Source organism: Schistocerca cancellata, chromosome 7 (assembly GCF_023864275.1).
Source record: "Schistocerca cancellata isolate TAMUIC-IGC-003103 chromosome 7, iqSchCanc2.1, whole genome shotgun sequence".
Lineage (NCBI taxonomy): Eukaryota > Metazoa > Arthropoda > Insecta > Orthoptera > Acrididae > Schistocerca > Schistocerca cancellata.
This window is the reverse complement of record NC_064632.1, coordinates 54148706-54173258: the sequence shown is the minus strand read 5'-3', so window position 1 is coordinate 54173258 and position 24553 is coordinate 54148706.

The window sequence follows — 24553 nt, the reverse complement described above, 5'->3', positions numbered from 1 at the left end:
ATCCCTATATCACAGTATTCTACATTAATTACTTAATGCTCTCAACTTTACTCTGTATTCCCGTACCAGTGAGAAAGAGACTACGCCCATGGTATTATCATCTTGTGCCCGCCTCGGCATGTCATATTTACTTGCACGTCTAGGCGAACGGACATTAACGGCAATTGACAACCGTCATTAATAGGTAGTACATCTAACACAGCTAGTTCCACGATGTTCGCAGTCAGTGAATTTATTTCGGACGGTTGTCAATCGTCATTAACGTCTGTTCACGCAAAGATATAAGTAAATATATTAATTTTTATATTTCATTTCTACGTACAGTGTATTCATACATTAAAAAACGTTTCATAGATACAAAGTTTACAACACTATTTTGAACTCATTTACTCACGTCGGCTTGACGAACGTTGCAAATGTGTCTTATATTAGCTCGGACGTAGGACAAATTCACACGCGTTATCTCATCTAACTCTCAGACTTTACCTTGCATATGTTTGTGTTTTGTTGAAATATGGCGCAGCAATTTATTCGCTACCATGCTTGCATCGAAAAGTTGTTCTCCGCACATCACACACTCTGACGCAGAACATCCTTCATCTCCTCTACACGTGAATCCCATTTTGAAGAACTCTTCACTACAAAACCTCACTTTTGTGTTCTTGTTATTGCATGACAACGCGTAACAAATAGATGTTTGAGACACACTATTTGATTGTTATTCTGTATCTACTGAAGTTTCAGACACATTACTTGCCTGTTGCCCCACATCTGGTGTTTCATAAACTACCAGAAGTCTGTTTCTGACTAATAAATTTATTAATTTTTAATGACTTTTGAAAATTATATCACTTTGAAAGAAGTAAAATAATGACACTGAACCGTATCATCTTAATCTTTGCCTTGTGTCGTCTTCCGGAGCCTTGGCTTTTCTCTGCCGCGATTGGTCCGTTTGCTTTTAAATTTCGGAGGGCGCTGCGTGGTGGGGAGGGACCTGCTGACGACGTGAGTATCGAGTGCTGCTGCCGGAGTGAGACGGGGAGTTTAGTTTCCGGTTGTGTGGCAGCGCAATGTTGCGGGAAAGGTGGTATAACTTCCAGAGAACGCCCGTGACTGCTACGAGCGTGTGTACTCGGGACGGCGGCAGTCGTTCTGGACGGACTGTGTGATAAGGAAGCTTGGCGTGGCAACTGTTGACGCGGCGTGTCCGCGTTGCTATGGCGGAACTGGGGCGATTGACATAACTCGAGTTGGTGCTGATTGCAACCTGTCGCCGAATGCTTGTCTGCCTTCTGGACCAACGGTGAGAATTTCTTGACTTGATGTCAATTTCTGCCCGTGTCGTCCGGTGTGTTTTGCTCTAAGGTCGTGTGCCATGGTGTTTCGCAATTTTAGTAGGCTCAGGCGTGCCCGAAATCCAGATTCAATGATCTGCTGTTATATTGTCAAGTGTAACTATCACTATAAAAGAGTGTTAACTCTCTGTGCCTTAATAACTGAACCTAAAATATTATCTGTGTTTGAAATTTTATTCTGACCCAAGTGCAATAACGATCTTGTATTTTACAAATTGTTGAGTGGTATTATTATTTAGTACTGGCCGTCACATTTACTAAGTCGAAGATTAACAGTTCCTGCCTAGACAGGCGTTGTATTTTGAACCATGCTTCAATGTTTAGTAATTTTTATTTTATGTGTTATAGAGAGTTGCTGTCATGCCCTATGTGGACGATTCGCCACGTTGGTGAAGTTTCTGGTTGTTCTGCTGGTCTGTGCCATATTGCTAAAGCAGGCAGTCCTAGCACAGCTGATTGTAAATTTTCCTAGTGGTGAGGAGCACGGGCTGGTTTTAAGTGCTAACTCACTAACTTCAGCCATTCTCAAATATTTATTACTACTGATATTCAGGCCTTTCAGGCCGAGTGGCGACGTCACTACCCCTTTTTGGTTATTAATTTTATCTTGTTAGCTTGTTTCATTAAAAAAAAACCTTTGGTATATGAATTTGTTTTTTGGTTTTTACTGCTCCTTTGGGCGAAGTAAATTAACTGTTGGGTTTGCATTCTTCTAGCACTATCAAAACAGCATTTGTGGATATATTTGATTGGCCCTTCTGGCCGAATGATTAAAGTCATTCCTTTCAGTAACTTATTGTATTGGTCAATAATTAAACAAAAGTGTTGGGCCCTTCAGACCGTGATTATCTCCTTATCTTACGGTTGTCAATCTGACATTACAGTTGCGAATGTGTGTTTTTAATGTTTAATAAAATTGTGTTTGAAACTGTAACCTCATTTGGATCTACGCTTTCAATCCCTGCAGCCTTTGAGCTCTGCTTACCTTACGTTTTGGTTAAGTCTTCCCATACCACGACGTATCAGACACATGTCACGAAGGAAACAATGAATCAGACTCACTGCCGCCGCTCGAAGAGCCTATTAAGACGTGTACCGATAGAGAACACCAATGTACCAAGCAGAAGAGAGACATCTAGCGCCATAATTGGAAATTACATGCACAAAATAGAGGAATTCAACATACCGATCACCAGTTTAATAAAACACACCGAACGAAGACGAGATCTTTTGTTTTATTTTATCACAAGTTGTCTTTTTTTGTACATCCTGAATTTACTAGTCTCACGACACCCTTGATTCTACTACTCAACACCCCGTATGTCGCAACACCAAGTTTGGAAAGTTCTGCAAAATGGCAACAACTACAGTCATGGAAAAGAAATCGCAACACCAAGACGGAGTTATGCGACATAAATGAAAGCGTGATTTTTTATGTGTGTTTCTACACCTGAGCGATATCTATTTAAATTTCGCGTCTGACGCAAGAGAATGGCTCTAGTAGTGCCACTACGAGGATGTAAATCAGGTTTGCTTTAAATACGCACTGTAAAGATCTTGAGCTTTAGTTATCTCTGAGACTGGGCGCGGTGAGTCGATGTCTGTCAAAAACGACTTTAAGGAGACAAAGACGACATTATCAACACCTCAATGATGTTCCATCCGCGATACTGCAGAAAGACTTGTTGGCAAGAGTGTGCTGGCAGCCGTGGTGACGAAAATGTACGGTCGCAAGTAGCCCCGCCTCCGGACGACCACGTGGCCCTACCGACAGGGAAGACCATCGTGTTTGGTGCATAGCTCTGGCGCATCGTATTACATCTGCAACAGCAATCTCAGGAGCAGTTGGCACGACAATGACACAACGATTGTTAGAAATCGGTTACTTCAAGAATAACTCCGGGACAGACACCTTGTAGCGTGCATTTCACTCACCCCAAACCACCGACATTGTTCTATGGTGTCGAGCGAGAGCTCAATGGAGGGCAGGGTGGAGGTCTCTTACGTTGGCGGTGAATTGAGGGCCTGCAACCAACGTGTCTGCGTGACAGACACACTGGACCTTGTAATGCTATAATCGCACTATTTCACTCCCATTTACGGAGCTTGTTAGCACTTGATGTTAGGTTGGCGCCATTAAAATGCATTGTGTTGTGGTAATCGCTGCTACTTGCTGGATCGCTGCTGTGTCTCGATGCTGATGCTGGCTCTAAATCTGGTTGTCTATGGTTAAAAACATGAGGTCCCGTGTTTTTTATGCGCTTTTGATGATAAAGAACGAGCGAAACCAACAAATATGTAGACTTCAAATATTTATTACTCTGGTGGCCATCTTAATTCCACTGTCCACCAAAGACCATGACACAACACAACTTCCTTTACATGTTCTTTGCATTGTTTATCCACCTCAAACAATAACACACAAACACAGTGTACCAAAGTGACATTCCGACTGCCTTCCCGACCGTTCTTGCTGCTTGTATTTATAACATTGTCAAAGAACTACTAAAAAGAGATATAGTTTACAAGTCACATGTACATCTGTTATCATAATTTGTGCAGAAAAGTTATTGATTTGCATCGAGTGACATAATTTAACATGTTATTAAAATGACAGACAGATTTGTGGACTTGACAGAATAATTCTTTGTTACAAAAAGGCCGTTTTTTAGAAGTTTGTCCATTGACTTCTCTAATTTGCATAAATAAGTAAATAACATGAATTATTAAGAATTACATTGGTTTTCGTCTAAAATAGGATTGATTTCCTGAATACTGAGTGAAACCGCTCCTAGTGAACAAATAGGTTTCACTGGGTGATTTTTATTTAAGGAGATCCAAAATACCTAAGTTGGCCACTATTTTTCGTACTTCATATTAATTATTTAAGATGAACTTGGTGTTTTTACATGATGACATTTGCTGTATCAGTGATCAAGTGATATAAACTTTTGTGTGGGTCAGTTACTCAGTATAATTTAATGGGTTGACTGTTTATGGAGACATGTTATGCAATCATTGTTAACATACACAATACCTTTGCTATAATCATAAATACTCGTTAAACTGGTTGAATTTGGAGGGTATCGCATACTTCGGTACAGTAAAGCCTTTAATATGTTCCGTTACAACCTACACCTGGAATTACGGTCTGACGTGTCATTTCGTATGACATCAGGAGCACTCTCGTGGTCATCTCACGTACGCTGACTGGAAATTTTTACGTCAATCTGGTGATTCGACCTGTCGTGCTGTCACTGATAAACAACATTCCAGGAGGTGTTTTCCGGCAGGATAACGCTCGCCCACATATCGCTGTTTTAACGTAACGTGCTCTGCAGGATGTCGACATTTTGGCTTGGCCTACTCGAACATCAGATCTGTATACAATCGAGCATGTATGAGACATCATCGAACGACAGTTCCAGCATCATCCACAACCAGCATTTACCGTCCCTGCACTGACCGACCAAGTGCAACAGACGTGGAACTCCATCCCATAAATTGACATCTGGCACTTGTACCACACAATGCATGCACGGTTGCGTGCTTACATTCAACATTCTGGCTGTTACAACGGTTATTAATGTACCAGCATTTCACATTTGCAATGGTTTATCTCGTGCTTCCATTAACCTGTGATCTTGCAATGATAATCTCTTGAATATGTTACCCAGACAAGTGTTCTCTCGAAATTTCATCATTCTACGTTAATTATTTTTCAGTTTTCGGACTTTTTCTCGTCAATGTAATTATAGTGGCGAACATGATTGATCAATGATCCAACATCAAAAATTCACGATTCGTGGAATTCAATCCTTCATGTTAATTACATTACAGCTTGTGTGAGGCGACAGCTGAAATGAATAAAGAAAATAGCAACATTTCCTTCTTATTTTCACAAGAATGGCCCAGTGCTGTGGTCAGCACCGAACTATATGGCGCACTGACCCATACGAGGACTGGTATTTGGTAGGTTTGAAATTAAAGATCCCATCAAGGTGTAGTCTTTAAAAAGGCCATAGCTGCTTCCTTCTCCATCTTCGGAAGAGCAATTAAAAAAAATTTAGCAGCCAAATTGGTACGATGGAACATTTTTATTTCCTCAGTGACCGGTTTCGACGATCTACCTGTCATCTTCGGATCTGAATAGTACTGCTGTGTATGAATCGTACGACCATACCGCCAGCACATTAAAAATAGTTCAGCATGTGATCTTGGCTCCAAAAATTTTTGTTTATCGCAAATATGAGACTGCGTCCAGTAGCATGTGCAACTTACGTAATTAGTAAGTGTCAGTGTCAAAACAAATGGTTCAAATGGCTCTGAGCACTATGGGACTCAACCTCTGAGGTCATTAGTCCCCTAGAACTTACAACTAGTTAAACCTAACTAAGGACATCACACACATCCGTGCCCGAGGCAGGATTCGAACCTGCGACCGTAGCGGTCTCGCGGTTCCAGACTGCAGCACCTAGAACCGCTCGGCCACTTCGGCCGGCAGTGTCAAAACAGATAGCTGTAATCGGTAGAACTTATAACTACACGAAACTTTTTGCTATGAAGAACAGAATAGGCCGTAGTATGATAACTGTATCTTCCATCATACATTCCAAAAGGAGCTTGAAATGTCTTACTATATGTGAAAAATGTATGCGATTAAGCTAGATTTACTGGAATTTCCAGGCGAATATGATCTTACCAGACAGATGCTGTAAAAATGTGGTTGGTCCTATTCCGATGTTGAAGTGCCTGTAAAAAGACTGAGGCTGATTGCTGTGAATTTTTCTCCTGCCCCGCCGCTAGACGGATGCTTGGATATCGCCGGATGTCCGCAACAGCTTGCGGGTGTGAGTACTGCTCGTATGTGAAACTGCACGGCATAGAAGTTTGGCGGGTTGCCGACTGAGAGGCTGCAGGAGCGCTCTGACTTCCACCGTGTTTATCGTGTTACTCGTCTGCCACATCTCGACAGACATTATTAACTTTACAGTTTATTGCCTACAACTATAGCTTGTCGATGTAGATAAGAATCAAAATAAACATTGACTTTCGACCTGATGGTTGTTGGCATTAACTAATTTTCTGAATTTCATGGTGCACAAACACTCAGTTACAGCCAACCTTTGTTTTACAGTCAGTTACAGTATTAATTTTGATCATCATTAGGCTTGTGTGAAAAAAAAAATAAATAAATAAATAAAATGAAAATGTGGAAAAGTGACATGTAAGTGACCGACATTAGCTGTTTGTCTACACAGTGATACCGAAAAGCGATAGTACTGTAAATATATTACGATTAAATACAAGGAAAACCATTCATTAATGAATGGTTTCCATTACTAAATATTGTTACTGAAACAGTAATTTGAAAAAATAAATCACATTTAATGTCAGTCTTTGTGTAAGTACTTACTAAACACCACGACATTGCATCGGATTTGTGTGAAGATATTCTTTATTTTGATTTTTACTTTTTGTACAGATATCTGATGACAGTCATAAGATGGAAACTGTAGCAGTTCCACCTGCTTTTTATTTCTTCGTTTGTTGTCTTCGGTGTCGACGTAATGCGTCGCGACATTAGCTGAAAACTGGGGTATTTAATTTGGACACCGACTACGGCAAATAACATAGCCGAAAGATGCACAGTTGCGTTTCACAATACTTTAATTTCACTCGTCACAACCCCTAATAATACGCAGTTATATGGCCAGTGCACTATCGTTATAACTTTCGATAAGCCTCATTAATAGTTAGCAGACGGACCTCCACATACTGCTACAATGGTTTACTGTTGAACATCTACGAGCAGTAAAAACCTAACCACAAAGTTCACAATTATTGAAGAATAATCATGTACGTATGGAGCAGACATTGTCAGTGTTTTAACACACGGCCTAATTGTTTAACACTCATTCCACAGTTAATTTGAAGCATTGTTGTCGTTCTAACAAACACAGGTTCCTCGTCTGAAATTCGGTCGTGGAGTGACTGTCTCGTGACCAAAAATAGGGCCCCTATATAACAGGCCCTTAAACTACACATTGTTTAAAGTTAAATTTACAGAAACTACAATTAAAACTTAACTCATTAAAGTAACTGAATACATAGAAAAATTGCGTCTTTTTGACAGTTTCGTCTACTACAAGAGTTAGGACGAATTATTTGTTTACATCGTGAAATTAACAAATGTAGTTACGCAAACAATACTTTGGACAAAACTGTTAATTACTTTGGAATTAATTAAGGGCTGGTTTTGCTAACATGTTTCCAACTAAAGCCAAATAGATACCTTAAGATTACTAGTATTTCGTCTTCCAAATGTTTATAATTAGTGCAGAATTTATATTTGTTTATACGTCAACAATAGGATTTAAGTTACGAAACAATTTCTGATTTCACACTGTAACAAAAGATACTAACCAGTAATAGTCAAAATAAATTAGAAAATCAATTAAATACTTAAAACTAAGCACAAATTTAGATCTGGTGTTATATTCTTTAAAAATGAGGGCCAACCTTTCTCTTTTATGAGAATGTAGATTATATTCACGTATGTTAATGGTAATTAGTTAAAACTGAAGAAACGAATTTAAAGAGGCAGATGGCAAAACCAGAGGGGAATTAAAATTATCCCAGCTTGCCTCGTCACAAACCTAGTTGTAAGATAGGCTGCTATGCTGCTGAGTGATTGTGCAACATGAAATTCAGAAAGTCGGAACAAACACAGAAGTAGGTAAAACTGCTGTAGTTTCTTGCACTTTACATAGCCCAGGTTCTTTCGTAACCAGCCACAATTTCTAAGCAACGAAGTCATCGGTTACCGAATATCCTCAGGTAACTCACTGAACGTCTTCTTACAGACTGCATCTTCACCTGGAATATAATAAATAAAATAACCCTATAAATGTACTGAATGTACAGTACTGTGAGGTTAAAGAGCTATGAATAAGCAATGGACGAACAGTCTCTCAGAGATGATAAAAGCGTGCGGCGTTGTCTGTTGTTATATGTGAACATTGTCACGACTTCGATTCTTTTTTTATTGGACTGAATACTCGCAATGTCTGATGGCTCTCAACTGCCTGTTAAGGTCTGTAATGTATAACAGTGATTAGCGAGGTTGAAAATACATCAAGCCTTTCGCTTTATATAGAAATAGTATCCTAAACGCAATATCAGCAAATAAGAGTGTTTATATTAATATCATTGTTGTCCGCCACTGCGGCACGTAATAAATTTTTTTATTAAATAAGGTCAAGGGAGCCGAGTTCTTCTAAAGATCAATAGTGGATTTTCTAAATATGATAAAACTCTGAATATATATTGCAAAAATTTTAAAAATTTTCAGTCAATGTGTCCGTTCCATAATTCGATTACGTTATTACTTAGTCAGCTGGTCAAAAATCAGCTCTGTTTTATTATTTCACGAATACTTCATGAGTAATAACTGAAATAGTGTTTTCTTTTGTGTCTGCTTTCTTTAACGAAGCCTCACCGATGAATATCTGTGGAATCATGCTTTAGATTTGTGATCACCGATGTAAAAATAGTTTCGCGCCCCAATTCAGATTACGTATAATTTAAAACTTACAGTCACAAGCAAACTTAATTAATCATTGGTCTGAATAACTTATAGTTAATTAATTAAAGATTTATTTATACGCATTCAACAGATTTTAACCCTCTACGAGCAAAGAATAATAATAATTTATTGTTACTGAAAGACACATCGAGCACGTGATATCATGATTGTGGAGCTGTCTTGGGACATGGTGAATTCATATCCTGTCCTTAATGTGCACTCCTTGTTATGAAGGTTTCATCTGATTCTATGTATCCTCTTACTTTTGGTTGTCACATTTGGTCTATGACTGAAAAACCGTCATGATGATCTTTCCATTGGCAAAAGATTCCAGATCAGTCCCCCATTCGGATCACCGGCAGGGGACTGCCAAGGGAGAGGTGACCGTGAGAAGAAGACTGAATAATCAATGAAAGGATAACATTCTATGAGTCGGAGCATCGAATGTAAGAAGTTTGAATGTGATGGAGAAAGTTTTCTTTTCGTCATTGTTATGACTGGTTTGATGCGTCCCGCCACGAATTCCTCTCCTTTCTTCATCTCAGAGTACTACTTTGAACCTACGTCCTCAACTGTTTGCTGGATGTATTCCAATCTGCAGTTTATGTCCTCTACAGCTCTCTTTAGAACCATGGAACTAGCTCCCTGATGTCTGAACAGGTACTGTCATCCTGCCCCTTTTCCTTGTCCGTGTTTTCCAAACATTCCTTTCCTCTCCGATTATGCGCAGTACCTCCTCACTCCTTATCGTATCAGTCCACATAATTTTCAACATTCGTCTTTAATATCACATCTCAAATGCTTCGATTCTCTTCTGTTCCACTTTCCCACAGTCCTTGTTTCACATCCATACAATGCTGTGCTCCAAACGTACATTCTCAGAAATTTGTTCTTCAAATTAAGGCCTGTGTTTGGTACTAGTAAACTTCTCTTGGCCAGGGACGCCCTTTTTGCCATTTATAGTCTGCTTTTGGTGTCTTCCTTGCTGCGTCCGTAACTGGTTATCTTGTTACCTAGGTAGAAGAATTCCTTAACTTCATCGTGACCGTCGATCCTGATGTTAAGTTTATGGCTGTTCTCATTTCTGCTACTTCTCATTACTTTCGTCTTTCTTTGATTTACACTTAAACCATATTCTGCACTCATTAGACAGTTCATTCCATTCAGCAGGTAATGTAATTCTTCTTAGTTTACACTCAGGATAGCAATGTCATCAGCGAATCGTATTATTGATATACTTTCACCTTAAATTTTAATTCCACTCCTGAACCTTTTTTATTTCCATCATTGCTTTTTCAGTGTACAGATTAAACAGTAAGGGCGAAAGGCTACATTCCTGTCATACACCCTTTTGAATCCGAGCACTTCGTTCTCGGTTGTTCACTCTTATTGATCCCTCTTGGCTCTTGGACTTGTTGTATATTACCCGTCTCTCCCTATAGTTTACCCCTATATTTCTCAGAATGTCGAACATATTGCACCATTTTACATTGTAGAACACGTTTTGCTCGTCGAAAAATCCTATGACTGTGTCTTGATTTTTCTTTAGCCTTACTTCCATTATTGCCCGCATCTCGTGGTCGTGCGGTAGCGTTCTCGCTTCCCGCGCTGGGGTTCCCGGGTTCGATTCCCGGCGGGGTCAGGGATTTTCTCTGCCTCGTGATGGCTGGGTGTTGTGTGCTGTCCTTAGGTTAGTTAGGTTTAAGTAGTTCTAAGTTCTAAGGGACTGATGACCATAGATGTTAAGTCCCATAGTGCTCAGAGCCATTTGAACCATTTTTGAACTTCCATTATTAACCGCAACGTCAGAATTGCCTCTGTGGTGCCTGTACCTTTGCTGAAGCCAAACTGATTGTCATCTGACACATCTTCAATTTTCTTTTCCATTCCTCTGTATATTATTATTGGAAGTAACTTGGATGCGTGACTGTTAAGCTGACTGCGCGATAAATCTCGCATTTGTCAGCTCTTTCAGTCTTCGGAACCCGAAAGTCAGTCTGATACATTCTACACATCATCGTGTGTAGTCGTTTTGTTACCAGTTCCCCCAATGGTTATAGATATTATAATGCAATGATATCTATCCCTTTTGCCTTATTTGACCTTAAATCCTCCAAAGCTCTCGTAAATTCTGATTCTCATACTGGAGCCCCAGTTTCTTCTAAAATGACTACTGTTTCTTCTTCTACCACAGCAGACAAATCTTCTCCCTCATAGAGGCCTTCAATGTACTCTTTCCACTTGTGCGCTCTCTCCTCCGCTTTTAACAACGGAATTCCCATTGTATTCTTAACGTTACTACACTTGCTCTTAATTTCACCGAAGGTTGTTTTGAATTTCCTATGTACTGAGTCAGTGCTTCCGACAATTATTTCTTTTTCGATTTCTTCACATTTTTCATGCAACCATTTCGTCTTAACTTCCCTGAAATTCCTATTTATTTCATTCCTCAGCGACTTGTATTTCTGTATTTCTGAATTTCCTTGAATAATTTTGTTCTTGCGTAACATCAAGTGCTGGCACGTCGGCCTGGAACGTTACAGCAGAGAGGGCTGTGAGATGACGTCAGCTAATAGTACGCTGACTAGGACGACACCACAACAGGAGCGGCATCTCTACGAAGAGAATATAAGCGCCGCTCCGCCTAGCTTCGGGGAGGGGGGGGGGGGGAGGGGAGGTGGACGACGAGCCGCCATACAACGCCACAGCAGTATCGTACTAACTCTATTGTTTTTCTTAGATTTAAATTGTATATACCGGAGGACATTGATTATTTGCATGTCGCCATTTGCTTGCGACACGCTTTTGCGAATACGCACAGTTAAGTATTGTCAATTTAACTTCCTGTAGTAAACTCCATTAATATCATTTACTTGAATTGTTGTCTAGGGGTCCGAGAAAACAGCTTCCTAGGCACCCAATATTAGACAAACGAGCAGGATACGGCAATTTTTGTACTTCCTTCTTTCAGAGATTCTTTCTTCTGTTACCCATGGTTTCTTCGCAGTTATCTTCTTTATACCTATGTTTTTCTTTCCAACTTCTGTGACTGTCCTTTCTAGAGTTGTTCATTCCTATTGAACTATACTGCCTTCGGAGCTACTCCTTATTGCTGTATCTACAATCTTAGAGAACTTCAAGTGTATCTTGTCATTCCTTAATACTTCCGTATCCCACTTCTTAGCAACCGAGCGAGGTGGCGCAGTGGTTAGCACACTGGACTCGCATTCGGGAGGACGACGGTTCAATCCCGTCTCCAGCCATCCTGATTTAGGTTTTCCGTGATTTCCCTAAATCGTTTCAGGCAAATGCCGGGATGGTTAATTTGAAAGGGCACGGCCGATTTCCTTCCCCATCCTTCCCTAACCCGAGCTTGCGCTCCGTCTCTAATGACCTCGTTGTCGACGGGACGTTAAACATCACTAACCTAACCTCCCACTTCTTAGCGTATTGATTCTTCCTGACTAATCTCTTAAACTTTAGCCTACTCTTCACCACTACTACATTGTGATACGAGTCTGCTCCTGGGTATCCCTTACAATCGAGTATCTGATTTCGGAATCTCTATCTGACCATGATTTAATCTAACTGAAATATTACCGTAAAACCCGGCCTTTTCGAAGTATACCTCCTTCTCTTGTGATTCTTGACCAGAGTATTCGCTGTTACTAGTTGAATTTTATTACAGAACTAGTCGTTCTACTCTCTCATTTCTTGTCCCACGCCCATATTCTCTTGTAACCTTTTCTTATACTCCTTCCCCTACAACTGCTTTCCAGTCACCAATAACTATTAGATTATCGTCACCCTTTACGTATTGTAGTACCTGTTCAGTATCCTCATACACTTTCTCTACCTCTTCACCTTCAGCCTACTACGTCGGCATGTACACATGAACTAACGTTGTCGGTGTTGGGTTTCTCGATTCTGATAAGACTAACCCTATCACTGAACCGTTCACAGTAACATACTCTCTGCTCTACCTTTGTACTGATAACGAATCCTACTCTTGTTGTCCCACTTTCTGCTGCTGTTGATATTTATCTGACCAGAAATTCTTTCCATTTAACTTCACTGACCCCTACTTTATCTAGATTGACCTTCTGCATTTCAGTTTTCAGATTTTCTAGTTTCCTACCACATTCAAGCTTCTTACATTCCACGCTCTTACTCGTAGAACGTTATCCTTTTGTTGGTTACTTAATCTTTTTCTCATAATCGGCTCCCATTTGGAAGTCCCCTTCCGGAGATCAGAATGGGGGACTATTTCGGAATCTTGCCGATGGAGAGATCATCAAGACACCAGAAAACCTGAAAATGGAAATGCAAACGTTCAGTCTAGATGTAGTGGGGATCAGTGAATTGATATAGAAAGCAGGTAGGGATTTCTACTCTGATGCTTGTAGGGTAAGATGAACACAGGAGTAAAATGGTGTAAAGATAGTAAGATTCATCTTGGGGTGCAGTTCTTCTTGTTGTCTCCGTGCTTGCTAAGAAAAATGGGATGAGAAGTTCCGCCTTATGCAAGACACCTTTTTCCTTTTGTTTCACCCATACATGTTTCAGCAGTTTTGTGCTATCATCAGTGGGTTCTATTTCTATTTTTAACTGTAAATTTGTTGTTAACATATTAACATTTGCGTCGCTTACAACATTATGTAAAATGTAAACAGAATTAACAAGTGACCCAACAAACCGATACCAAAGTAAGTTACAGAAAACCCTGAGAAACATAGAAACAATTTTCACAGAAACACAGATTAAAAAAAATGATACAGAAAAATCCCAAGGCTTCCACCCTAAAATCATTGCCTAAAGTTCACAAATCCGGAATACCCATACGTCCATTAATTAACTTCACCAAAGCACCAACATACCACTTCGCCAAACACACACACACTCTGCTGCAGACAATATACAAATACACTGACAACAGAAGTCTAAAGAACTCAAGTGACTTAATAGAAAAAATAAAAAATGAAAACATACCAAACACAGCAACATTGGTTTCATTTGATATAATTTCAATGTACACACACATCCCAACAGAAGAAACCATCAACATAATAGAAAGAAACCTCCAACTGCAAGGAAACATAGCCACAACAAACTTACAAGAAATATTAGCCATACTCAGGCTCATCACAGAACAGAACTACTTCACATTCAACAACAGATTTCACTCTCAACAAGATGGACTACCCATGGGATCCCCAATCAGTGGCCTCCTAGCTGACATTTTCCTCAATCAGATAGAAAAACAAATCTTTGACAAAATAGTAATACCAAAACAGTACAAAATAGTATATTGGTACAGATACATAGATGACATAATTTGCTTAATAGATGAACCACTGTCCCACATAAAAGAACTTCATGAAAACATAAACTCCATCCACCCACAAATACAATTCACCATAGAAACACAAACAGATGAAAAACTTAATTTCGTAGATCTCACTATAAAGAAACAACAAACATGAATTCACAATCTACAGAAAACCCACACTCACCAGCACCATTATTCATAACCAATCCAGTCACCCCATAACCCGCAAAGAAGCCAGCTTCAGATATTTACTTCACAGGCTGAACAAAATACCCATGAATAAGCATGACTACACACAAGAACTGAACACAATAAAACAAATTGCACAGGAGAATGGATATGACACAAAGAGAGTAGACAAAATAAACCACAAAATACAAAAACAAACAGCACATAACCATGAAACACACACACATACAAACACAACTCATCACACGCCAGCCGGCCGCGGTGGTCTAGCGGTTCTGGCGCTGCAGTCCGGAACCGCGGGACTGCTACGGTCGCAGGTTCGAATCCTGCCTCGGGCATGGGTGTGTGTGATGTCCTTAGGTTAGTTAGGTTTAAGTAGTTGTAATTTCTAGGGGACTTATGACCTAAGATGTTGAGTCCCATAGTGCTCAGAGCCATTTGAACCATCACAGAACAAATCAGCAGACAGTAAGCAACAAATGGCAGATAATGACTTACAACAACAAAGTCACACACAGGGTGGGTAATATACTAAATAAACAAGTACTCAACATAGCATACAGAACCAACAACACAATACAGAGCAGACTCGGAAGAATTACCACCAACACTGACAAATACAGCCAGTCTGGCAACTACCAACTTACTTGCAACTGCTGTCAATCTGTATATGTGGGCCAAACATGCAGGACCTTCAGAACCAGATATAATGAACACCTCAGAGCACTGAAAAGCAATAGCACACACTCAACATTTGCAGACCACCTGGTAGCACACAACCACCACCCAACAAACATTGAAACTGACCTTCACATCCTAAAAACTAGCAGCAGCCTGTACCAAAAATTAACTATAGAAGAAAACTACCACATCCAAAAATCAATAGCCCAAGGAAAGAAAGTACTCAATGAATACACATCACTGTGCAACAAAACTCTCTTCGCCACAATAGAAGAACTATACAAGTAAAAAAACACACACACACACACAAATCCTCTCTCTTTTCTTTCTTTCTTTCAGTCTCTCTCTCTCTCTCTCTCTCTCTCTCTCTCTCTCTCTCTCTCTCTCTCACACACACACACACACACACTTTCTCTCTCTCTCTCTGCCCCAGTACTCATCACACACACGCAAACCCACATAAACCACACACCACTAACACCAAATACAATTCAAACTCGCGCGCATCACCCAGCAGAACACGCTACGAAACAAATGAACGCCACACTGCCACAACAACACGTAATGGCAGCGAAAACTCCGCCTATGTTTTGAGTAATCGAAAAACTGCATTGCCACGCGAACACAGGAAAAGAAGTAAGCCTATTTACTTCGCCAACAAAACAGGAAAACGTACCACAACTTCAAAACTGTAAGTTACAGAAAGAAAACGTGCTACGGTCTTATTTCCGTTCGTAAATACATAACAAATAGAAAATAAATTACGTTTTGCTGTTTGCAGATGATATGTTGTATATTGTGTAGCATAACAGCTACCAAAACAAGAGGACAATAACATAATGTAAGGTATGTTACTTTTCGCCAAATAAGTTATAAATGCAACTTTTACATAATATTGTAAACGACGCAAATGTTAATATGTTAACAACAAATTTACAGTTAAAAATAAAAATAGAACCCACTGATGATAGCACAAAAGTGCTGAAACACGTATGGGTGAAACAAAAGAAAAAAGGTGTCTTGCATAAGGCGGAACTTCTCATCCCATAGTAAGATTCGTCATAAATAAGGCGATAAGTAGAGAGTGAGTTGCTGTGAACAATTCAGTGATAGGATTATTCTCACCAGAACGTACAGCAAAACAGTGGCAACCGTAATTGAGGTATACCTGCCGACGTCACAAGTAGACGACATAGTATAGTACTGTGGGCACTGAACGGGTAATGCGGTATGTAGAAGGAGATGAAAATCTATGAGAGGGAACAGAAGAAAGAGTTACAGAATATGGGTTCGGTAGTCGGCATGAGAGAGGAGAAAGACTAAGATTTGTAATAACTTTTTGGTGGTAACAGCGAATACAGTGTTCAAAAACCATAAAAGGAAGAGGTATACTTTGAAAAGGCGTGGAGACTCTGTAGATTCCAGATGGATTTCAAAATGCCGAATACTTTGTAGGAAACCAGCTGGAATTCAAAACAGCTTCCAGTCTTCTCGGAATGGATGATTTTCGACAGAAACTTATACCATTCTTCCTGCAAACTATTGGCATGTCAGGTAACGAAGAAGAAGGCGGATTGTGATCCCGTAACATTCTCTCCAATGTAGGCACAAGCGCTCAATAATATTTAGAGCTGGTAACTATGACGGTCAGGGTAGTTGTGACAGTTCATCTTAGTGCTCACAAAACCGAGCTTTGTGAACAGGGGCCTGTCGTCTTGGAAGACATCAGACTGGGGAACAAACATAACCGTGAGATGGACCTAATCAACCATTACGTCACATAATCCTTGGCAGTAATGCGGCCTTGCAACATAACCAAGAGGTTCAGGGAATACACCAATATGGCTGCCCAAAATCATCACCAAATGGCCATCACGGTTCACTCTTAGGACGTAAATTCGGAAAGAAATTGTGAACAGTGCGAAAGAAGACTCATTCCACCAAATGACTTTCTTACATTCCTCCATAGCCCATATTTATGGTTTCGGCACCAGGTTGTCCTGTTACGGACATGTGCATCACTGACGACTGCTTTTTGAATTCCAACTTGCCCTGAAATTACACTGAAGAGCCAAAGAAATTGGTACACTTGCCTAATACACTCCTGGAAATTGAAATAAGATCACCGTGAATTCATTGTCCCAGGAAGGGGAAACTTTATTGACACATTCCTGGGGTCAGATACATCACATGATCACACTGACAGAACCACAGGCACATAGACACAGGCAACAGAGCATGCACAATGTCGGCACTAGTACAGTGTATATCCACCTTTCGCAGCAATGCAGGCTGCTATTCTCCCATGGAGACGATCGTAGAGATGCTGGATGTAGTCCTGTGGAACGGCTTGCCATGCCATTTCCACCTGGCGCCTCAGTTGGACCAGCGTTCGTGCTGGAGGTGCAGACCGCGTGAGACGACGCTTCATCCAGTCCCAAACATGCTCAATGGGGGACAGATCCGGAGATCTTGCTGGCCAGGGTAGTTGACTTACACCTTCTAGAGCACGTTGGGTGGCACGGGATACATGCGGACGTGCATTGTCCTGTTGGAACAGCGAGTTCCCTTGCCGGTATAGGAATGGTAGAACGATGGGTTCGAAGACGGTTTGGACGTACCGTGCACTATTCAGTGTCCCCTCGACGATCACCAGTGGTGTACGGCCAGTGTAGGAGATCGCTCCCCACACCATGATGCCGGGTGTTGGCCCTGTGTGCCTCGGTCGTATGCAGTCCTGATTGTGGCGCTCACCTGCACGGCGCCAAACACGCATACGACCATCATTGGCACCAAGGCAGAAGCGACTCTCATCGCTGAAGACGACACGTCTCCATTCGTCCCTCCATTCACGCCTGTCGCGACACCACTGGAGGCGGGCTGCACGATGTTGGGGCGTGAGCGGAAGACGGCCTAACGGTGTGCGGGACCGTAGCCCAGCTTCATGGAGACGGTTGCGAATGGTCCTCGCCGATACCCCAGGAGCAACAGTGTCCCTAATTTGCTGGGAAGTGGCGGTGCGGTCCCCTACGGCACTGCGTAGGATCCTACGGTCTTGGCGTGCATCCGTGCGTCGCTGCGGTCCGGTCCCAGGTCGACGGGCACGTGCACCTTCCGCCGACCACTGGCGACAACATCGATGTACTGTGGAGACCTCACGCCCCACGTGTTGAGCAATTCGGGGGTACGTCCACCCGGCCTCCCGCATGCCCACTATACGCCCTCGCTCAAAGTCCGTCAACTGCACATACGGTTCACGTCCACGCTGTCGCGGCATGCTACCAGTGTTAAAGACTGCGATGGAGCTCCGTATGCCACGGCAAACTGGCTGACACTGACGGCGGCGGTGCACAAATGCTGCGCAGCTAGCGCCATTCGACGGCCAACACCGCGGTTCGTGGTGTGTCCGCTGTGCCGTGCGTGTGATCATTGCTTGTACAGCCCTCTCGCAGTGTCCGGAGCAAGTATGGTGAGTCTGACACACCGGTGTCAATGTGTTCTTTTTTCCATTTCCAGGAGTGTATCTTGTAGGGCCCCAGCGAGCGAGCATAAGTGCCGCAGCACGACGTGGCGTGGACTCGACTAATGTCTGAAGTGTTGCTGCAGGGAACTGACACCGTGAATCCTGGAGGTCTATCCACAAATCCATAAGAGTATGAGGGGCTGGAGATCTCTTCTGAACAGCACGTTGCATGGCATCCGAGATATACTCAATAATGTCCATGTCTCTGTAATTTGGTGGCCAGCGGAAGTGGTTAAACGCAGGAGTGTGTTCCTGGAGCCACTATGTAGCAACTGCGGACATGCGGGGTGTCGCACTGTCCTGCTAGAATAGCCCAAGTTCATAGGAATGCACGATGGACACGGAAGGACGCAGGTCATCAGACAGGATGCTTCCGTACGTGTTACCCGTCAGAGTCGTATCTGCAAATATCAGGGGTCCCATATCACTCCAACTGCACACGCCCCACACCATTACACAGCCTCCACCAGCTTGAACAGTTCCCTACAGAAATGCAGGGTCCATGGATTCATGAGGTTGTCTCCATACCCTACACGTCCATCCGCTCGATACAATCTGAAACGAGACTCGTCCGATCAGGCAACATATTTCCAGTTATAACACTCCTACCGTCTGCTACTGTTATACCATAACCTTAAAGCTGAAAGTAGGTTATGTAATCAAACTATTTTATTAAAGCAATTATGGTACAACGCAACAGAGCCATGTTACCCTCTGAGAGGAATTTTGTTATGTTGACCGTGTTGTACCTAACGGAGGTGGCTTATCGGAAATGAAAGTCAGAATTACGTAAATATTTGAACAGTACGAACAAAATTTTGCCTATTTGCACTGTTTAACTGATAAAGAGAACGGTCGCCAGCCTAACAAGGCAAGAGAATGATTAACATTCTCGTTCAAGAAAATAGTTATTAGTAACTTCAATGGATAAACACTAGCTACACTTTGTCACACGCGAGTGCAGTGAACTCTGACACATACATACGTTTACAGTGAGATTGAAACTAACAGTGAGAGCAGCAGCAACTATTTGCAAAATTATAAGAGACACCGAAACACACTATTACTTTCAATCTAACATACTGACACCTTCTGCGATTTACAACAAGCAGTAATGTGATCATTTACTAAGAAAAACTTTATAAGCCTCAGTCTTAAGAATTTTTAATTTGAAGTTGGCAACAACACATTAATAAGCAGTTTTACTAGGAAAATTATTTTCAGCAAGCATCATTAACTTTAACTCACTCTCTTGCGACATTAATTTTAACTTTCTTTTTACTATGTTGAAGAGGCATTAATTAGCATAACATTGGTCATAAAGGTTCTTTCATTAGGGACACTCGGATATCACTTTAGCTCAAACGGAGAGGAACCTGAGAGGTGTTATGATAAGGAGAAAAATCAAGGTAAGTACATAAATTCAGATACAAATTACCTTATATTTGAGCACACTAACACATCCATTAAGCTGATCCTTCACTGTACATCATTGTAGTATTCCGATGTAATGATTGCGCAATGTGGTGGCCACTGCATGTTGTTAGGTGGAATTGCAGGTAGAATTGCTGGACTCTGTCATTTCTTGGTGGCGATGATTGATACAAATTCCAGAATAGTTCCAGCTATTTATCCATCCATCCGAGGCACTGGAAAGTAGCAGAAAAAGCCTCTCTCGGAACCAGCGCAGTATGCATCTTTTACATGGCAGAGCATAGTTTGGTAGCTCGTCTCCGACTCGTAGCTCGTCTCCGACTGACTAGCAGTTCCACCTTTTCTACCTAGGCCAACCACAATTTGCGCGCGCTACACAGTTCCGTTCCCGAGGGGAACCACTACACCTTTTACATACAAATTAACTAAGAACCCTAAGTGAAAATCAGCAGTTTACATAACAGCAACCAAATGCATTAAATAAAACAAAACATTTACACATATTGACATTTCTACAAAAAATTATTCACACAAAAATTACAATTATATATAGTAAGTTTTTGTTCCTTCCAAATGGGACAAAGATTTTAAATTACAGATACACTACTTTGCATAGAATCAAATCACGACATCAAAGGTTTGACAAAGAAAAGAGTATACAATTTTGTGTTATCTGTTCAAGCAAACAATATTTACAGAAGCTCAACGATGTAACGTTAAATGAAACAAAAGCAAAATTAATTAGTAGAGTATTAGAGCTATGGTGTTACACAGTCATTAACTGTCCAATTCCGGTGTTGGCGAGCCCAGACGAGACGCAAAACTTTGTGTCGTGCAGCCGTCAAGGGTACACGTGTGCGTCATCGGCTCCTGTCACCAGTATCGATGATGTTTCGTTGAATGGTTCGCTCGCTGACACTTGTCGATGGCCCACCATTGAAATATGCAGCAATTTGCGGAAGGGTCGAACTTCTGTCACGTTGAACGATTCTCTTCAGTTACCATTGGTCCCGTTCTTGCAGGATCTTCTTTCGGCAGCAGCTATGTTGGAGTTGATGTTTTACCGGATTCCTGATATTCACGATACACTCATGAAATGGTCGTACGGGAAAATCTCCACTCCCTCGCTACCTCGGAGATGCTGTGTCCCATTGCTCGTGCGCCGACTGTAACGCCACGTTCAAACTCACTTAAATCTTGACAGCCTACCATTGCAGCAGCAGTAGCCTATCTAACAACTGTGCCAGACTAATGTAGTCTTATATAGGCGTTGTCGACACCAGCGCCGTATTGTGCCTGTTTACATACGTCTGTATTTGAATACGCATGCCTATACCAGTTTCTTTGGCGCCTATGCAACTCCCTTCTTAATGTTTTATTGCTGACAGGGCTCACAAGTGCGACATTCAGTTTTCCAGTGACTCAGGCAGCTGACGTACTCTTATCTTTCATCACAATCATCTTCATTGACTGTCTGTCACGGTCGTTCAGTACACACTTTCGTCCACGTTGTGACTTAGCTGATGAAGTTCTTTCGCTTTCCCTGTATGCGCTGCCTCTTGAAACACCAAACACTTCGGCCACTTTGGTTACGGAAACACCTAACATACGTGCACCAGGAATCTGTCCATGTTTGGATTCACCTAGCTCTGACTTAACGCACACGCAACTACACAGAACTCTGTTCTGATCGCGACTGACACTTGCAGCGTATTGAGGACTTTGGACAGCCTGCGTTCGTGGTCATATACAACAGCGCAACCTGCAGGCTTGGCCAGCAGCTGCTTTTATGTTCAAGCATGTGTTTCTCGCATGTGTATAACTGACCTATCGTATATCGAAGAAGCAGAAATAGTGCTCTTTATTGAAGATGCAAAAATTATAGCCTATACTTTAAAATTAAAAATAGTTTATCTGCAGATAGACCGTCACTGAAGTTAGGTAAAACACAATACATCGATTCAGTACTTCATAAGACCTATCAGGAGTTTGTCAGTACACTTGAACTGTGTACACAACAATGAATCACAATTTGAAAACAACAGTAACATCTATGAATACAGAACGAGGAGGTAAAATTATTTAAACGATAAACCCGTCAGGATCAGTACGGCACAGAAAGTAGAGAGGTACTCAGTCATAACAATCCTCGACCACCTACCCAGTAATGTAACGAACTCAACGCAAATTAACCTTAAATTAGAACTGAGATCATTTGTTACTGACAATTCCTTCTACCCTACACAAGACTTTCTAAATCTGTAGTAATTTGGTTTATGTATGTTTTTTGTGTGCTTTTTTGTGTATGTGTATATAGTGTGTAAGAGAGGGAGCGGAAAACTTGTAACATAGGAAGGAGATGTAGTGCAAATGACGACTATACAACACCACACCCCACTGGCTGGAGAACATTCAGTGGATGGACCAATGAGAGCAACCCACAATAAAAAGAGAGGAAGGCACGAGAACATATAGTGGAAGGTATATATAAAGTGCGAACCAAAATACCTCTTACACAACTTTATTCCGTGCGTAGTTTTGGTAGAAATATAGACGTCAAGGAAAGGCAATTTCGGAACATTTTAATCACATACCCGACAAGTATCTTTGTTCTATAAATACAGCCATTCTACATAGGGCAGCAGGTAAGGTGTGGTCTTAGAATGCTGGAGTTAACGAGTTCTTTGTCTATTTATTTTTATTTTATAATTTGATCTATTATAGATCTGGTGTAGTATACACTATTAATTAAACGATATGTATCATACAACAATTTTTTAAAATACTGAACATAAAAATTACTGGTCAGACGTATCAGAATTATTCATAAACAGCAGTAATCAGTTAAAAATATATTACCTGTCATCACAGAAATAACTGCAGAACCTATCAGTGTGGAGACTTCAAACATACTTACTACATGTAAGTATTTTTAATACATTATCAGTGACAGCATGTCTTTTTCAAAACGTACCTGGTCTAAACACTGGATTGAACTCTTCGATTAAAACTGGAATAATGAAAACAACTGCAGGAGAGTGTTGTACTTGGAATGTAGTGTAGCTGGGAACACGTGATGCGTTTTTCGTCGATACTTCAGTTTACGCAGTGATTTTAGGATGACGTGTAGAAATGTGAATTAGAGACTGCCATATGTAGTTCCTGTCATTTTTACGGCTTTTGTTGTTGTTGGATATGAGAAGATGTTTAATGCAGCATTTGTAAATATTTCGTCTTCTATACATTTAAGTGCTGTGTAATATATTGTAGCTATTTTGAATAAGTTATTACTTCTTCAGTTACACGTATTTATGGTAGGTAAAATGCCATATATTTTTAGAAATATTTATGTAACATGTTAACAGTTAAGAAAGACTTCGTTGGTCGTGCACCATCTTTTACCTTGAAACAGAAGAAAGTCTTTTACCATGAAGCATGTGATACTTGCATGTAAATGTCTTAACAGATTTGCCTGTCTTGATAATGGAAATTTATCTTAAATTTCAATAGCTTCTGTTCCAAAATGTATGCAGTTTGCAACTGGTTTTTGTTAATATTTCTGCTTCATTTCATTTCACCTACTGATTGTTGGTATGTAGTAGGGTAATAATGCAACAGATAGATGATAAAGTACAGTAATGACAAGATTTTCTCAACTGCAGTGCTTTTAAATTTCAGTAGAATATTTGTTCGTAGGTACATGACCTTGTTGTACTTTGGAAGACGTTTTTACATTCAGAAAGACCTTAATTTCCCGAGTAATTTTTATACTTACGGAAAAAGACTACAAGATTGCAGCGCGTAATAAGTGGATGGCACAATTTAAGAATGGAATAAGAAAATATATTAAAGTTGTGCTACAGGGATGGCTAGAAGCGAAAGTCTGAAAAGTGTAACATTCCCTCCTACTCTCTTTTCTGTGCCAGTACTGACAACTGGACGTCTTTTGTGTAAGACTTGCTGTGGTTGCTGAATAACGATTGAGTAGTCAGAAACAGTATAATGCAGTCTAAAATTTGGAAATTCAAGAAAAATATTGCTCCTAAGCCCCGAAACGAACACGCGAACTCTAAGGCAAAACGCTACTCATTGCACTAATTGAGTTGCTTAGCTATGGAGTAATGAATGAATGTACTTGTCGTATAGCCCGCTTCCACCACTGAGTAGCTGAAAAATTATAGAGTTCCGTGGATCCTAAGGACTTGGGACCATTTTTGGGAATAACACCCGATGAGAATTAGTTAACTTTTTTTAGGATAAAGTAAAAGTGGCGGTGACAATTAGAGGTCGATTTTATGTTCAAATGTATGTGAAATCTTATGGGACTTAACTACTAAGGTCATCAGTCCCTAAGCTTACACACTACTTAACCTAAATTATCCTACGGACAAACACACACACCCATGCCGGAGGGAGGACTCGAACCTCCACCGGGACCAGCCGCACAGTCCGTG